This window comes from Sorex fumeus, unplaced genomic scaffold (assembly GCF_029834395.1).
Source record: "Sorex fumeus unplaced genomic scaffold, SorFum_2.1 ptg000134l, whole genome shotgun sequence".
Taxonomy (NCBI): Eukaryota; Metazoa; Chordata; class Mammalia; order Eulipotyphla; family Soricidae; genus Sorex; species Sorex fumeus.
The window spans coordinates 934,120-935,312 of NW_026606191.1; positions in this window are offsets into that span (position 1 = coordinate 934,120).

A 1,193-nucleotide genomic window follows, 5' to 3' on the forward strand; every position below is an offset into this window, starting at 1 on the left:
GTTGGGGGCCGCCACAAGTGGCTGCTGGTACCACATCAGCCAGGTGGCACCACTGGCTGAGCCCTGCTGGGCTGCGGGCCTAGGCTTCAGAGTAGCAGGAGCCACAAGTGGCCGCTGGTACCCGCCCTGCTGGGTGGCAGCACTTTTCAAGCCCTGCTGGGGTGCGGGCACATAGCGGGGCACAGGGTGCGACACCTGTGGGATCTGGGTGGCGGGTGCAGGCACAGGTGGCCCCTGGGTACCGCGTGGCCCTGGTGCCTTGGGAGGCACAAGCTGCCTCGGGGGTGCAAAGTGGAACACTGGTCCGCCCTGGGGACCACTTAGCCCCGGCACGTTGGGAGGCCCGAGCTGCCGCGGAGGTGCGAATCCGAAGGCTGGCATGCGTGCAGGGGCACCTTGGGTGCCACTTGGTCCCGGAACATTGGGGGGCAGGGGCTTCGGCGCTGAAGGGAGCTGCATGGCAGGCACAGGCACAGGGGCGCCCTGGGTGACATTGGGGCCCGGTCCAGCGCCCAGCTGGTGTCTCTTACTTTGTGGGCCTTGTAGCTTCGCACGGTTGTTTCTCTTCCTCTTCGAGCGCTGCTGCGATATCCCTGCGGCCTGGACGCGGGTCGCCTGGCCCTGGGGTGCAGCCATCGCAGCGCGTGGCTGGGTCATGGGGACACTGGGTGGATCCACCTCCATGTCGCTGAGTGGTTCCCCTTGGGATTCAGCGTCCATGTCGCTGAGTGGTTCCCCTTGGGATTCCGCATCCATGGACTGAATGCTGCTCCCGCAGGACACAACTTCCATCGATTCCACGTCACTGAGACAGGCCTGCGTGTCCTTGGTGGACACAACCTGGCCATCGTCAGGGGCTTGTGGCCACCCTATGACTGCGGGTGCAGCTGGGGCGGGCACTGCCACCGGGAGCGGAGGCGGAGGGGCCTCCTTCTGGGGCACTGGGGCCCCCTTCTGGGCTGGGGCGGGGATAACCGCCCGGCCATGAGGGGTCTTGTGGCCTAGCAGGGCCTGACAGTGATGCGTGCCCCTCTGGAAGCAGGGGGCTTTCCGTGGACAGTAGACCACAGCCTCGCACCAGTCTTCCTCATTTCGAACGGGCCATCCATGCTGGTCAGAGGGTACTAACTGGGGACCCTGGCGGCGAGCCCGCTGGCCATAGTAGCCATGTCCATAGGCCCCTGTGGGCTGGC